Here is a 17,636-nt window from a genome sequence, read left to right on the forward strand (position 1 = left end):
TTACAAATGGATATGTTATTGAAATTAAATATTTCTTTAACTGATACTTAAACAATTAATAAGGAAAATTCTGCTTCAGCAAATACCAGTCATGGCAATGCTGACTCCAGAGGGGTCAGGATTTCAGCTGAGAAATATTTCTCCTGCACAGGGACTAGTCACAGAATGCAGCATAGAAAGCAAGGACTGAGGTCACCCTTAAAGCATTCTCAGGCATCTATACCATAACATTCTTTCACAGACACTTTTACTTTAATTTGTTCTCAGTGGAAAAACAAATGGAGAGAGTAGTAAGTGAGGTGGAGCTGGAGAAAAAACATCACCTTTCAGGAGAAACCCTGCTGCAGCAGTGGTTCTGGAGGAGAGATCCACCAGGCAAGTGAGAGTAATAGCTGTTCATAATAAACTCAGGTGGTTGAGATGTAAAAACGGCCTGTTGGTATAATTTAAAGAATCCTCTTACAAGTAGACCAAGAATCCATGCTGGCTTTAAGCCACAGGTAGTATGCTTGCAGCAAATAACATGGGAGGCAGTTTTCAAAATAGAAACAAGCCACATCTGTTAGTTCAAATATAACTGGATGAGTTTTAGAAATATTAGAGATTAGTTTGAGCAGGTACCCAAGCCCCTGATTTCTTGTTCCTGTGACTGAGTCTTCAGGAATTTTCTCTGGACCTTGAAAATCTGCAACTGAGAGAGTCATAGCTTTATTTTATTTTATTTTATTTTATTTTATTTTATTTTATTTTATTTTATTTTATTTTATTTTATTTTATTTTATTTTATTTTATTTTATTTTATTTTATTTTCCCCAGGAAAATGGAAAGGAAGAGGAAAAAGAGAAAAGAAGAAAAAGATATCAAGCTTTCTCCATATTAAAGTCCAAGTCCAGTTTGGGTTCAGGTTTAGTTCAAAAGGGAATAGTTAGGTCTTGTTTTTCCTAAGACACTCTCCTTGTCCAAAGCCAAACTCAAACTCAAACTGAGTTTGTCAGTGGGGAGCCTGAGGAAGAAATGGCTCTGTTTGGGTTGAATCAGAGCACCAGTCTTACTGTCTGCCAGAAATGCTGACCTTTCTCAGCCTGATGCAAAATGTCCCAAATCTGTCCATTTTCCACAATAGCTTTGCTGGCAATTCTGCTTTTGATCTTCTCCCTGAAAAATCAACTTAGGAAAGTCCACAAGAATTTTTTGCTTGACTTTTGCCTCCCCCATGCTCTTACCTGACCCTGAAGCTGAATCCTCACAGGCTGAAGTAATTACCTCAGCTGATGTTTCCTTGAACTTAACAGTAGGCAATATCCTGGTAGCAAGCACAAAATCCAGTGGGAAAGGGAGGGAAGTTTAACATCTGCATATCTTCTCGCATGCAGATTTCTCCACTTACAAGAGAGGTATGGATCTCCCATTCACCGCTGGTCTGAAACCAATGCAAGCCTGAGTGACCTGGAGGTTTCCTCTGGGAGTCTCCTGTATATTTATGTAGCATGTAGTCCATCAGCTGGAAATAACTTTATGGAACATCTCACTTCATTATTTTCAGTGGAACTGCAGCTTTGTGTCCTGATGTTGTGGTGTTAGGTGAAAGAAGAAAAAAAAAAAAGAGAGAAAACATCTCAGTTAACGTGTCTTCCATATTTACTTCAGGATAAATGAGCTCTCTGTGGAGTGTATCAATTATAATTATACCCCAAAATACACTTTGAGTACAACTGAGAGTCTGGATTAAATCCATTTGCAGAAGAATAGTTTATGAAGTCTTGGTTTTCCATTAATCTTCAGGCATCTTTCTCATGGGACTTGAAGGAGAAGGTGGCTGAATGGTGAAGGAGAAAGAGAATGGTTCAAGGAAGAAAGAAGAGGTTGGTGAAGAGATTGCTCAGGAGCAGGATAAATTGTCAAGACTATTTTAATTTTTAAACCCAAGACCAGAAGGAAAATCAATTGAGGTTAATGGATACAGCAGTAAGTTAGGATTTCAGGTGTGAGTTCCATTCCTTCTCTCTCACGTTTCTTCATTGTGTGACCTTGGGTAACTCTCTTGGTTCCTGCATTTGCTTTCCCTCTGTATTTACACTGTGCGTTTGCAGAGCTCAGATTGCTTCTTATTGTGTGTTTATACAGTACGATGCACTGAGACAGCATGGTCTCAAATGCGTCTTGCAGGCACCAGAGAAATTTTCATAATTTCCATAATTTTCCACAGGTTGCATCCCCACAGCAGTTAGCTGGTTTTCCACCAGATCTGAATTATGTCCATCACAGCTTTTTTGAAAGTGCTGTTTTGATATAATATTTAATGACAGTGACCCAGATTCATCCCACCTAATCTTAGCTGCCACCTTGGATATCATACTTCTTACTCAAACACTTGCTGAACTGAGTTCCTGAATTTAGAAAGAATCATTTTTCCCCTTTGCTTGGATCTTTGGATAGGGAAAGTATTCTGAGCTCTAGTATCTGTCTGCTTGTCACACTGAAAATTACCACAGATTCTGGAATCCTGGCTTCATGTCCCCTTTTACCTTGTTGATAACATCCACTCAGACACCGTAATAAAAAGATCTTTATGATACATAGTTCTAAGTCATTTCCATGGCTTACAGAAGAGCCAGCTAAACCTCATGAAGTCCAGTGTGGATGAGAACCAAACATTTTAAAACCATGAAAAGAGTTCTGGTTAATTTTGAAAGGAGACACAAGTATGTATGAGGTACGGTAAGAGCGGAGCTTTGTGAATATTTCCAGCCAAACCTTAAATTAAGAAATAAAAAAATAGTAATAAAAAGTTAGTTAAACTCTGCCCCATTGTTCTACATTGTTCTACAATACTTAATAACTTTTTCAGTAGCTGCATTCCAAAAGGCAAATTGTCAGCAATATAATTTACAGATAAAAGCTGAAAAATATTTTCCCTCATCAAAGAAAAAAAAAGAAAGAAAAGGAAAGAAAGAAAGAAAGAAAGAAAGAAAGAAAGAAAGAAAGAAAGAAAGAAAGAAAGAAAGAAAGAAAGAATAAACTAATAAATAATACTATAAATAAAAATACTTTTTATTATTTTTTTTTTTTTTTCAGATTAGGTACATTTATATAATTTCAGAAGTGTATTGTTCAGAAATAAGACATATAATTTCCAAAAAGTTGCATTGCTTAGAAAATAGTAAATGAAAACTTAAATTACCTTTTTTTTTTTTTTTTTTCTAATTTTTATTTACAAGTATTCACCTGTATAGAATGATTTTGCAAACCACTTTTCTTACCTTGAAGTAAGCATATAAAATATTTATGTCTTTTATTTTTTCTTGTTTGGCCCTTTTTTTTTTCCCCTCTTAATTGTAAACATTTTTCCCTAGTCCAAAGACATTAAGACAATGATAGTTTTATTATGTATATAACAACAACAACAAAAAAAAAAACTGAAATAAACACTTAAAAAAAATATTGACATTAAGGAATAAGGATGGAACTGCAGTTAGTATAGTACTAGGACACTGAGCTTCATCTGATCAAATATATACGTCTGCAGTTTGTCATGCCACATGCTGCTAGTAAACGTAACAAAAGAGCAATGTGAAAATTGTTTAGTTCTGCACTGGCAACTGCGTGTCCATCAATAAAATCTGAAATATCTTATAGATTATAGTGTCTATGGATAATTGAATTGATCTTTGGTGTCGATGGGCAACCCAAGGTGAGGTGTTCACTTTAGCTTAAGGTAAATTGCTAATTAGGTACTATTGAATGTATTGGCTATGTGTTCAATTATGTCTGAATTATGTCTGAAAGGTTTTTCACACCATTTGAATCCAACCATGTCCAACCATCAAGATTTATGGTTTCTGAGGGCTGTTTTAAATTACTCTAGATGCCCATGTTTAGTCAAATAAAATATGTTTGGGGAGGTTAGATGCTCAGTTCACATATAGACATCTATGTTTAGATATGTACTTGTCAGATCCCACAAGATGAGTCCTGTGTCTGAAGATAGTATTAGATAGACAAGTTTTATTCTAGGATTCCAGAAACTGAAGTTGTAATTCTTGTTATTCTACTACAGATGAATTTGTTTAAACCTTTAAATATTATGCAGTTTCTTGCTTTGTGGAAAAAAAAAAATGTAAAATTTTCTTTCCAACCATTTGTTTTGTAGGAGTGCATACCCCTTGTTTTGTAGGGATTCTGAAGAAATAAAGACAGTAAAGAGAAAAGTGTCTTGGAATAATTTAACTGTTTCTTCTGGAGAAATCTAAAAGACACAAGCTCTTGCATGTATATGTGTTATTTGGATATAAACAGATTTTTAGCACTTTTTTGCCTAATTTTCCTCAGAGTTGTAAAATAAGTAACTGACTTATTTCATACAGCTGAAAGCTGTAGAAATACACTGTGTAACATATATATTCAAAAAACATTAAGCAATTTTCCCCAGCAACCAAATGTCAGATGGTTATAACTAAATTCACAGTTTCTTGTAATATAGCTTCCCAGGTCTCTTTACAGTGAACTTATTCCAGAAATTCACTTTTATTTTATTTTATTTTATTTTATTTTATTTTATTTTATTTTATTTTATTTTATTTTATTTTATTTTATTTTATTTTATTTTATTTTATTTTATTTATTTTATTTTATTTTATTTTATTTTTATTTCAGGTGGTATGGGAATATTTTAGATAGAAAGAGATTGTAAAGTTCTCATGCCAGCACATGCTGATGTCAGTGCCACAAAGTATGAGTGATTCTGAGCATCACTGCAACTTGTCCGTGGTACTTGCATCATGTCATAAGTGTCAATAGAAGGCATGCTATGATAAAACAGTCAGAAATGGTCACTTTGATTGCATAAATTAGGTTATGTATTTTAGATATCTATTCAGCATGACTTTCAAGACTCTTCTGACTACATTGGCTCCCCGCTGTAAAAGAAATTCTGTGTGATTATGCTGGATGTCAATATCTACATTTATATCATGAATTCTCTCAGTTTCTTACTGCTTCACACACAGTGAACCTAATTCTTGCTTTATAATTCAGCAGTCATACTAGAGTTTCTCAAACCATTTTTATAAACCAACATTCACTTCAGACATAAAGATTTTCAAAACACTTTGAGATAAATATGTGTCTAAAATTAGCAATTTGCAGATTTAGTTATTTCTTCTGCACTTCAAAGTCATACAAGCTTTTAGTTCAGACCATTTCCCTCCACCCATATGTCATTTGGGGCATTTTAAAATGCCATCAGCCATTGTGAAAGAAAAGATGTGATATCAGAGTATTGTTACAGAACTTGAATTTGATGTTGCATAAGGAGGAATCTTGTCTATTTTTACCCGAAATTGTTTCTACACAACTAATCTAGTTGTGCAGAAACAAATATCCTGCATGAATTGAGCTGCACAAGTCAAGTTATAGCCCCAATCAATAAAGGAATGAATTGTAGCTTCTGTAATATAAGGAATAGATAACCAGTCAAAATTACATCTGGGTTTGATTTGTAATATGATGTATCATTTCCCCAAAGCTGATTTGAATCCAATATTTGCAATGTATGTAGTTTGGTTTTGGGATAAGTTTTGGACCTTTTTAATGACATTTGAGCTGTTGCATCTCACTTTATGATTTACTTGCTGGAAAAAAAAAAAAAAAGTGAGTAGAGCAAATACATATAGTAGATAATATTAAAGGGTGTGTAACCATATAGGCCACAACCATAATGCAATCAAATAAAAAAAGAATGAATGAATAAATGTTTCTGTGTACTGAGAAGCAGGCCATAACAGGGTATTGTCTCAATGTCAATGCAATCCTGGAAGAAGGAAACGGAGAAACCTCCCATTTAAGACTGGAATATTGTAGAGCAGCTGTAATTAGGAACCAATGTTCTGCTGTTTTTCCCAAACAAAGTAGTACTGAGCTATTAGAGTTATTCCAGATTCTTCTATTTGAAAAGGGAGACTGTCATTGTCTGGGAAATAAATGAAAACCAGCTTTTTTTTTTTCCCTTTTTTTTTTTTCTTTTTTTTTTTTTTTTTTTTCTTACTCATGCTCATCAACCAGAAAAGTAATGATCACAGTTTTGATGATTTTAAGGTTATATATGTATGGATAAAAAGTATTATGTTTAGACTCAGCTCCTTGACCTCCCTGTGTCCAATATACAGGACTCCCTGAAGACATCACCTTGCTGTTTAGTCTCTTATCCAAAGTGCCAACATCACAGATGCAGAAGATGAAAACATATGTATTCTTATGGTTTTCTTGGTCTCTGGGTGTGTGGGAGTAATTGTCCATTCTCTGTCAGAAAACAGGAGTGAATGGATCTTGTTGTCTCTCTTCTAGATGGAAGATACTCATTTGCTCCCTATGTCCTCAAGCAACTATAACTAATACTACTTTTAGCCATCAGGTTCTCAACTTTGAATGAATGATAAAGGTGACTTATTTTCACACAGCAACATTCAGGTTTTTATCCAGAAGAGTGTGTAGAAATATAAGCTTATAGTTATGGAGGACAAAAAAGAAACATGATGGTGTGATTTAGTGCATCTAGATTTAGATAACTCCAAGATGGACATCTCTGGCTGAGCTAATCGCCAAGGGTGCTTTTGTAGCTACAAGTAAAGGTATGTCTTCCTGTGGCCAGATTCACCTTCTTTCTACCATTTCCCTCATTAACAACTAGACCATCATTAGCTACAACAAAATAACAGTGATGGTCTTGTGAGTGATGGTCTCTGAGAAACCTGCCAGAGAGAAATCCAACATCAGGAAATATCGGTCTTGTGCTTTAGTATGAGCAGAATGGAGCTCAGCTAGTGTCCCTTGTGCTTGCACATAGATGAGTAAGTCATCTACTAATGAGACAACATCTGTACAGCTCTCTCCTCACTTCCTTTTGGTTTTATTCCAACCACAAGAGCTGCAGCATGTGAGTCAACTGGAGAATGGTGATGATGGATTTAACTATCCCAAACAGTACCAGGGCATTTCCCAAAGATGATGTCACCTGTGCTGTAATTATTAAAAGTGCAACTGTTCCATACAGGCAGTTTAATGTGAGACTTATGGGTCACAGCCTATGAGAGTCCAGAGCATTTAAAGCACAAGGGAAAATACACTTTAAAAAAATCCGTTTTGAGTGAACTAATTTTAAATCCCAAGGGGACTAAAGTAATTTAGCTGATAATTCCCATAGCACTTTCATTAGAGTATAGTTCCCAGCTAAAAGTGCAGATTGCTGTGAGGTCTCCAGAGGCAGAACTATATTTTCAGTGAAGGTTTGTATAAACTGGGCTCTTGAGCTTGGTTTTATTCCGGACAAAGTTTTCTGAACTTTCAACTGTGTTTCAACCCTATATCCAAATTAGTTGTAGACTGTTAGGTGTCAATAGATTTCTGAAGCTGAGAAAACTTCTACTTAACCCATGCATTGGAGTCAGATATCTCACCTCATAATAGCTGGCTAAGAAATTGGACTTTATGCTACTTTCCAGGTCCTCCCAGCAGTGAAGAAAGGGATGAACACTGCTTGGGGACAGCTGCCTGCGTCTCCAAAAGAACATCTCAGATAAATGGAATAAATCATCAACTGGTAGTATCTATCTTTGTATAGACACCAGAGTATCCTGAAACAGGTTTTATGGAATTGATATCTGATTTTTAGTTGATTAAATTTAAATGAAATTAATTTGTGACAGTTCTTCCAAAATTAAATTTGACCTCTCTCTTCATTCAAAAGTGACTCTTTTCAACTTCCTATTTCTTACTGCTTCTAAATTTCAACCAGTCAGTAATCACTACCAGTGGTAGAACCTCAAATATTTTCCTGCTAAACCAGAGTATCTAGTGGTGAGCCTCGTTCATAAATTGCTAATAAGTTTTAAGACTGCAGAAAACTGGATAGGTTAGTCATAGTGCGCTTGCTAGCTAAGAGCACCCACTGAAAAATGAAACTGAAAGAAGCAACTTGAATGGTTGGCTGCCAGTGAGTGCTGGATGAATCTAAGTCATTAACCAGTTTGTAAAGCCTGAATTTTAAAAATAATACACATAATAATACTCATAATAATAATAATAACAACAAATCTATCTTTTTGTTAACTATTTTGCAATATAAAGGTCTAGTATTAATGCTACATGAAAATAAATAAAATAAATAAACAAACCTTTCATTGAAAGACAGTTTTAGTGGCATCCCCTGTACAGTTTTACATTTGGCCATTCTGTTAGACTGCTTTATGATGTAAAATTTTATGCTTGTTTTCCCCTGGAAATCTTATGTTTGGCATCATTTTGTTCATTTTACAGCTTTCTGAAAGCACAGATGAAAAGACCTTTTTATAAGCAGGCAAAATAAATTAAGGAAAAATATTTTCTACAAAACTCAGAGGAACTCATAGGAAGCAATTAGAAAATTACCATGATGGAAAATGAAGAGGTTTTGGCCACCTTTCTCATGAACTCAAAAAATATGAAAAGGGGACATGAAGGAGGATAAACAGGGGTAAAAGGAGATTGACAAATCAGAGAAGGGAGGAGAAATTTCCCAGTGGTGATATATATTAGGTTGTGGGGTACTCTCCAAGGGAAAAAGGGAAAGGAAGAAAGAAACAGGTCATGGGTTTGATCCAATTCTCCTTGATTTCAGTTAAGAAAACACCTATCAGAGACAATTTTTTTTTTTTTTTTCCATAGGGTCTATCTGGGCTGCAGATTATAGAAAGAAAAATTGGATAAAAAGACCAATCTGTTACTTTATTAGGTTTATAGCCTGCAAACAAGAAAATTGTGAAGTTGCATCACCGTAAGTAGTGAGCACAAAGTTTGTGATGTTATCTACTATAATGGAGATTTTAAGCCATTTCTGAACATACATCGAAACTGTAAATGCAGATTTGGAAGGAACATCAAGGAGCCCTTTCTCCAACACAACCTCAACTATACTAACATCTTACTTGACAGATGTATGTATGATCCTCCCTTTCAGAAGTCTCTCTGAGGATTCTCCATCCTCAGGCAATAAACTCCATCACACCTCATCTTTATTTCTAGAACAGATAATCATCTTTATTTCTAGAACAGATAATTTACAAAGTACAAGAAGGTTCATGTGGCCTGTCTAGAATATGCCTAAAAATAAATAAATAAATAAATAAATATAAAAAAGGTAAAATACATCATTTACCTATGTATTTCTGAATCTTCAGCATCAATTCATCCCACCCTTCAAACTGGACAGCCTGGTAGATTTTCTGATTTTCTTTTATTTATTTTTTTTCTTGTAAAGCTGGAAAAAGTCTGCAATGTGTTTTGTGGACAAGATTTAGATTTTTACCAAGAAGATGGATTATCTTAATTCCTAAACTCCTCCTGAACATCTCAGTTGATGAAACTAAAATAAATTGCCCTAGAACAGTTGCTGTGGCTTTCACCAGGGAGCTTAGGAAGCTGCAAAAGTCAGAACAGAGAGGACACCTGGGACAGCATGTAAATCAAGGCAGCATCCCTGTACAAGCTCCCCCGCAGTGACGGAAATGGGCAGGAAAGGCCTTTCATGTCCAGATTTTTTTATTTATTTTTTTTCCTGTGATGAAACCTGTCCTTCACTTTTATGAGATAGCATAATGGAAACTGTCAGGCCAGCCTGACCCGACAGCAATTTGTTTTCTGAAGTTTAGTACACAGGAGGGCTCTGGTCTGGGAGGAGTTATGCGAGAGACAGGCTGACAGCACACTACACTGACTTTGCATCCCTTGCAGGCAAGAACACATGTGTAATTGTACCAGATTCCAGAGCAGATATCAGGGTGGACAAAAGAGAATGAGAAGAAATAATTCCCAAATTCTTTATTATTTATTTAATTATTTATTTATTTTGTATTTTAAATATTTTGACAGAAAACTTCTCTGGAAATCCTTTTTTTTTTTTTTTTTTTTTTTTTTTTTCCTTTTCCTTGTTTCTCAGCATGCCATTTCCTATCGGCCAAACCACCTGACAAGGTTTCCAAAGGAAAATGGTTGTCCTGCTTGCATCTAAATCTGTCAGCTGTAGACATACAGTTGGAAAGCTGAGCTTTCCAGTTTAAGTCAGTGACCTGCAGTTAATGAGATAGACGTCCCATGGGATTCAAATCCCATCAAGATGACATACCTACCTTGGAAGAGTTGTTTCAGTTGCATGGTCCATGTTTACACTTATATGTCCACCTTAATTTTCCTACTCCACAGCCATTGGAAGTCACAGAATGGATTTGCATCCAGCTGGCACAGCGGGGTGGAAGAGCAAGACAGAGGATGCAGCTACGTGGGAAGGCCACCTTGCAGGTCAGTGTGTTTGAAGAAAGCTTTCTAGAAGACACAAACATCAGCTGCAGCCTCTGCTTGGGAGGTAACATTCTGGTTACTGCCCTTTTCTTCCCACTGTAGAGGAACAATGCAGTTCAGAGACTTCGGGAACACTTGGGTGGTAGCTCTGTCAAATGCAGCTTTGCAAATTTCTTTCAGCAGTTTTACTGTTCTTTTTTTACCTGGAAGAAAAAAAAAAAAAAAAAAGCCAAGCCAACAGACAAAACACAGCAGACTCATCTGTCCATGGGTCACAGACACGTTTCCTAGTCATATCCCTCCACCACCATCTCAGTAACTCAGGATACTCTGTGACCACCACGTCCAGTTCCAAGTTTCAGGTACACTATCCAAAACCTCATCGTGGTAAAACAGACATCTCCTTGTCCTGTTTCACCTGACAACACCACAAAATTAGCTACCACTAGATGATTCATGAGAGACATGATCATTCCAGCCCAGTTTTCAGGGACTCAGAGTAAGGGTTTCACAAACAGCACATGCAAGAATGACTGTCAGTCTTATCACAAACTAGATGCAGCACCCCTTTTATTTTTTTCTTTCTTTTTTTTTTTTCTTTTTTTATATACATTTTTTATTTTTTTCTTTTTTTTTTTTTCTTTTTAATTTTTCTAGGTTGGATATACATGCTAATTCTTTCTGTGACTTCTAGCTTTCACAGCCTATGGATTAGGGAAAGGCATAGGAATATGGATGGCTTTACATCCAGTTTGAGTCTTCAGGCATTTACATTCAGCTAAACTGAAGGTGCTGGGCAGGCAGTATCTACAGTCCAGAGTGAAACTCAAATTTCTGTCTCAAGTCACCATGGTACACTTTATCCAAACCACAACATCCTACTGACAAATATTTTGAAAATATTTGGGGAAAAAAAGAAAAAAGTCCCCAATGCTACCAATATCCAACATATTTTGTCATATTAAAAAGACTTGTATACAGATAAATTGGTAAAGTTACAGATATCCCTAACAGGGGGTGGTAGGAGGACTGGGGGTTGTGTTAAACAGGGTGGAAACTTCATGGACTATTTATTTTTATGTTGACATCAACAAAGATTAATGTCCTGAGCAGGGTTATGGTGTTTCCTACAGCCGAGAAAGGCAGGACTGCGCCGTAATGAATATACCAATGTCTTGTCCGTGTGGCTGCTGGCAGAAGCAGACCTTGTGGTTATCTCAAGCTCTGAAATTTCCATGCAGTCTATGATGCCTCCTATGGCCAGACAGGGACTCCCTGCATGGATATTGAAGATAGGAGGGGTCTGCTGGATATATAGCTGTGACACTGGGGTGCCTCTTTCCACCTGAGAATGGGCTACTTTTATCTGCTTTACATAGTTTGCTCCATGCTATGTATATAAACTTCTGTGTCCAATATGCCTATAAATAATTTCCAAAAGGAAGAAAAAAAAATGCTGTAGTGCTTTTTGGCTTTCTCCTATAGTTCATGTGGCTTGTCTGCTCCCTGTGTAGCTGGATGTGGTGGCCAAAAGAAATAGGAATCCAGTGTCACTTTACAAAACTTTCAGGCAGAAATACATTTTGTTTTACGCAACAGCCCCTTCACTTGAAAAAATAAAATAAAATAATCTCCAATAAGCCTGGATCCTGATTGGCTGTGGGTAACCACAGGAGAGGAATCAGGACGATAATCCTGAAATCTAAAGCAAGGCTGACCATCCAATGTCAGCTGATTGCCTGCAGATGAGGTCCTGTATGCCCATCCAGATCTTTGCTTCCTAATAGTGGTGAAGTTTTCTGGACGTTTCATTGAGCTCTGTGTTAGGATGGTAGCTTTAGAACAGGGTTATTTATGTGGATGTAGTGAGCAGCAAACAGGAGAGCTGCTCAGTGGGGAGAACTGGGAGCTGGGACCCTGAGGCTGCAATGACAGCTCTGTATTGGCTCACTGTGTGGCCTTGGACAAGTTGTGCCCAATGTGGGCCCAAAGCCAAAATTCTTATTTGAATTTATTTTTTTTTTTCTCCCAAAGCCAACAGGAAAATATCTGTTTCTTTTACACGTTCTTAGTGTATTTGTCTTGAGATTTACAGCTTTGCTGCTGCCGTTCAGTGCATTTCAACAATTTTGAGGCCATTGCAGTTTCTCTGGTGCCCAAACTCCCTGGCTGACCATGCTGCCTGTATGTCAGCTCTTATTTCCCTTCAGCCTGGCATGAACTACAGAAAAAAGATAAGGAGAAACTATGTACAGAATCTTTTATAATTTCTGCTTCTTTAAGCCTCCAGGATTCATTTCTGAAAAATGATAATAAAGGTAACAAAAGACTGTTAGAAAAATGGCCTGTGATGCTTGTCTGTGTGCTATGATTTCTTGGGAAACATGCTGCTTAAAGTCTGAATTTCTGTTTGTTGTCTCTGTGGCAAAGACTTTACAGCTAAAGCAAATAACAAACAAATAGATACCACCAGGTAAACACAATGAAATGTTCAGACCCTGGACTTAAGACAAAGAACTTGGAACACGGTGCTTCTGAGGAGACACTATGTTGGGATCATGATGAAGACAAGCAGATCTGTTTTCCGTAAGTATTTCTGCCCTGAGATGCTGCCCTTTGAAGAGGTCACCTAGAAGTCAGACTTGAAAGGAAGACGGGGTTGTTGTTTTGATTGTGGTGTGGAACAGACTGTATTGAGCTGCAGAACTTCACAAGAGCCATATCCTGTGTATGTTCTGGAAAATGGGCTCATTTCACCCCTCTAAGATCCAAATGATAGGTGCAGCCTCAGCATGAACACTTGAAGTTGCTTTCTACTAGTAGTGGTGATGTAATTGCAAAATCTATGCAAATAATATTATTGTGTCTGCTGCAGAAACTAATTTAATATCAGTTGAGTTACAATCAGAATTTGTTTGCTTTTGACAGAAGAAGATTATTGAGAAAAAGCATCTTCTACTTCTTCTATATGATATACTTGTTTGAATTAGAAAGCTCTTTAATCCATCAGAGAAGAAAATACCGAGATAGAATTTGAAGACCGGAGGTTCAGAGTGATTAAAAAGTTGGTGAGGATAATTTGGGGAGAGTTTCCATGAAGTTGTGATTAACCTTTTTTTTTTTTTTTTTTTTCAACTGTGATGTGGTACCTTTCTAAATTACATATATTAGATTTCAACAGAAGATTTGCAGACTTTTATTAGGTAAGATGCCATGGCCCAGATACTGATGGGGGTCAGTTTAGCATATCGTAATAGTCTTTCCTGACTTTTCATAATATTAACCTATGAAACAACTGAAAAAAAATATTTTTAGAAGTGTCTCAAACACATGTGATGGTCCTCAATTTTTGCTAGTTCTTGGAAACAAGTAAGTGACCAGGTATTAACTTTCTTTTCCATTACCGTGTTCTCAGTGTCTTTTAGCCTTGAACAATTTTGCAAAGTCTTGCTGTTTGCATATAAAAGGTACAGCAAAGGATTGATCCTTATTATGTTCAAGTACCTTGAGGTTTGGTAGAACTTTGCCACTATGGTAATCTGCAGTGTTAGGAAAGCCTGCTCTATATCTAAAATGAACAAAAAGTACCTGAGGTTTGCCAACATTTTCTCCAAGACCATTTCAGGTCTTCTCCCCCAGCCCATACCACCATCACTGAGATTGCACGACAACTCACCCATGTTGAAACACAGTAGTATAAAAGCTGCTACTGTGCTCTGGATGAGTTGGAGTTGCAGATTTTCCTTGGCAAGTTCTGAGACAATATTTGGAGATTGTTGATTCAGAACTGTTAACTGTATTAATCATGTAACAAACATGCGCATGGACTGCCAGGCCTAATAAAACTTACTAGCATGCAACCTCCCATCATAAATACATTCAGAAACACTTGAGCAATCCCTGAGCCTGGAAGATGATCATTAGTTTCCTATAATATGCTCTAGGTTTGCTGAATCAATCAATGTCAAGTCAGGATGAACATGAGATGAACTCTCCAACACACTTTCCGTCCCAAGAGGCAAGTGTAAGAGAAATGCCTGCAGCCAATTGACTTGCACTGCAGCCTCCCAAGAAGCTGTTTGCACATTGTAATTATATTTGTTGTTGAAGCTCTTCTACATGCAAGATTACCATTTCATTATACTAAGTTCTGTGCAAAACTGTAATTCACAACAGGCCATCCCTGTTCTGAGAAACTCCTAATCTCCCTATTCACTAATCAGAGAAGGAGCCAAAACAAAACCAGATTTGTGAAGAAGGCTGTAGAATAGTCAAAACTTTACATAAATTTCTGGAGTTTCTATCTAGCTTCTTGATCAACCCATCTGGGGCAGCAGTATCCAGCTGTGGAAAAATAAGCCCTATGGAAAATACGTAAGGAAGATGTCAAGTCAACTTTCTCAGACCTTAAGCCCAAAGTGGAATTAGACCATTTAATGAAGATTTCTATCCCTCCCACATTGTTATATTTCACCTAAATGCTTTTTCATGAATAATTAATTTAGTAAGACACACTGCTTCAGTTGTTGCTAAAATATTAACTTGAAAGCTATAGTGGAGGTGCACACAGAGTGTACCTCAGAGCTGAATCTGTGAGTTGCCAGGGAATCAGGTGGGCTATAAAAAGCCTGGCAGACCCAGTGTTATGGGAAACCAACTTGCACCAAGTGCCTTACACTTCTTACTAAGGGTATAAGTTCCTTCTGGGGGATATTTTTGCTTTTTTTCTCAAAAACATTCCCCCCACTCCCCCAGAAAATAATGACCAAAATGAATTTGATTATGGATGAAAGACACACTAAGGATGTGTCTTAATAAGTACCTCAGTCAAGAAGTGTCCATGTTCTCTACAGAATGCACCAGCATGACTGGAATGCAGCCCAGATGCAGTCACAGACATCTGGATTCTGTTCCTAAGAGCTTTGATCTTGGAAGCAGGCAACTTTATCCATGAGATACCTGGTAATGGTGTTTTCTTACTAACAGTGGAAAAAAAAAATAAATTACTGTCTCAGTTAAATGCTTGAAGTTAAGAGAGTAGCAAAGTTCTTAAGTACAATGTACTTAAGTCTACCTTAAGAGAGGTGTACCTGTGAAAAGATCTTTGCTAGAAGCCTAAATCAAACTAAGCTTTTTGGAACCACCCCTCCAGGAAAAAACTGGGGAGCAGAGGGAATATATTTGAAGGATGTCTCAGCACTTACTCTTCAAAGGTCAACATAGAGATGGATAAGGACAAAAATATTAGCTAGGCTCAATTGATTTTACCTATTCTATTTTTTTCTTATCTATATTTTCCTTCCCTGGGCACAAGGTTTGTTTAACTGCAGAAATGATCAGACTTATAGCACATTGAAACATTAGGATGAACTTCAACGCACCAAGAACATGATCAGAGACTTCATGATCTAAACTCTAAGATCCCACAGCTATCTATAAGATCTATAAGGGCACACGTGATTCTTCAGCTGATAATTTAGATGGTACCCCACTGAATAAGATAAAAATGTGTTACCCATAGAATGTAAAGACTACTTTTCATTACTATGCAGATATAAAATTGGAATACCCAGAACAGGAATTTACATTAACATTTTTGACTGGGATCAACAGCTGTTGTAATTGCACTATATCACCCATTGGGAGCACAGGACTCGTTGCTGTAAAAAAGAATTAATCAGTATCTTTTATATCTTTTATTCTTTTATTCTTTCTTCTTATTATTTTCCTTTTTTTTTTTTTCTTTTTTTCTTTTTTTTCTTTTCCATGTACACTGGATTTTTCATGGCAAGGAAACATAACAACTCTGAAGACTTGGAAGAACAAACAGGAAAAGCTGAAAGACACCCGGCAAATACATGGCAAATCTAGAGAAACAACCCAAATCCCTGAATCCACCTCAGTCCTCAGAATTTGGCCTTCATCTCATTTAAAGTGTCTTATACAGACTTTTCATTGGCAAGGTGGAAAAAGTGGGACAGAAGAGTTTTAGTTTCTGCGATCACTATATTCATGCTCAATACCTTCCTTCAATCTGTTTGTCTGTGAATCTGAAAAGGTCTTTGGATTCAACTGCAGTAAACAGTCACCTTTGCACCAATAAGGAAAAAAACAGAGTGAATGTAATGAGTGAATAAAATATGTCCTGTGTCCCTGGCTGAGTCTGTTTTACTGTGCAAGCTGATGCTGACTTTGCAGGGTTTAAAGCCTTTTCTATAAGTCTGTTTTTACTCCCTTTTCCACAGAGTATCTAACAGTTAAAAATAGAAAAATAGTGAAAATATTCATCTACAGTTATTGAAAGTGTCCTCCTGGACATCCAGTTATTGTTCTCAGTGGCCCACAGAGTTAAGCCAAATCACTTTCAAAAAATGTTTATGGTGTTAGGAATCTGCCTGCTGACAATCAGACAAAAATGACTTCAGTTTTGTTTGCAAATCACACACAGAGCTGTACTGATATTAAACTTTATTTCAGGAGAAGTCACAGAGGAAAGAATAAATGCAGTCACATTTCTCGTTCTGATCAGAAATAAGCCTTGTTGTAATAAAGAGCTTACATAACTGACACAGTCTGTAACATCAGACCAAAAGTCATATCAACTGTAATATTAACTAGTGGAGGGTTGCCTTTTTTGTTGTTGGTGGTGATGGTGGCGTATTGTTTTTGTTTTGGACCTGAAGATATATAAAATGATAAACACTTTATCACTGTATTTTTTTTTCTCCAATGTCTTTGCTATAGAGCTGTCAATTTAAATGTCAGTGTCCCCTAACTGTCTTCCCCAGAAAGCTCTGCAAAGGTCTGTTTCCCATAAAAATGAGAACACACCTTTCTCCCCCTCCTTTATCATTTATTCATTTTTAAATCATATATATATATATATATATAAACAGTTTATAACAGTTATATATATTATTTACACATATATACGTGTATAAAACAGTTTATCAACCCTGCCAAGTCCAGTTCTTGGCTACAGCCTCTAACTACTTTCTACTGTTGCATGAAGCAAGGGTGAGTTGGAGAGGAGGTAGTGGGTGAGTTTGGGGAGGGGTCGTGAGTAAAAAGAGAAAGGAAGAGTGAAGTGTACCTCCATAGCAGGCAAGAGGAAGATAAATTAATTCTCAGTAACACGCCATGGTACAAAGTCAGCAGAACTTCAAAGGAAATGAACCATAATTCAAGAGAAGTAAAAACAAGCAGCCGCTCTTCTCAAATCCCTCTCATTCATTTTTTTTTTCCTTCTGCTTTCTAAAATTCCGTTGTAGTCAGAGAAATCACAGTGGTCAAACACAGGGGCTTTTAAT

This window comes from Anas acuta, chromosome 2 (assembly GCF_963932015.1).
Source record: "Anas acuta chromosome 2, bAnaAcu1.1, whole genome shotgun sequence".
NCBI classification, from domain to species: Eukaryota; Metazoa; Chordata; class Aves; order Anseriformes; family Anatidae; genus Anas; species Anas acuta.